Source organism: Penaeus monodon, chromosome 25 (assembly GCF_015228065.2).
Source record: "Penaeus monodon isolate SGIC_2016 chromosome 25, NSTDA_Pmon_1, whole genome shotgun sequence".
Classification (NCBI taxonomy): Eukaryota; Metazoa; Arthropoda; class Malacostraca; order Decapoda; family Penaeidae; genus Penaeus; species Penaeus monodon.
The window spans coordinates 36,991,143-36,991,424 of NC_051410.1; positions in this window are offsets into that span (position 1 = coordinate 36,991,143).

Here is a 282-nt window from a genome sequence, read left to right on the forward strand (position 1 = left end):
TTTATTATAAAATATTAAAATATATATATTACCCGCAAAAGTATGGTATATCAATTATGTATTTGATTTTGGTGCTGTTCATGCACCAACAAAATTACGCACTATTTAGAGAAATTACATTTTCAGCATAAGATGTTATAATTTTTATGTTGGCATTCACCCATATTCTCTGAAAGCAGTTGATTAGTTATTATTGTTTGCAGGTACCAATGATATATACAGTTTTAAAAGTAGCCTTGATATTTATTAAAAAATAAACCTGAAAAACAGAGAAACCCGGGG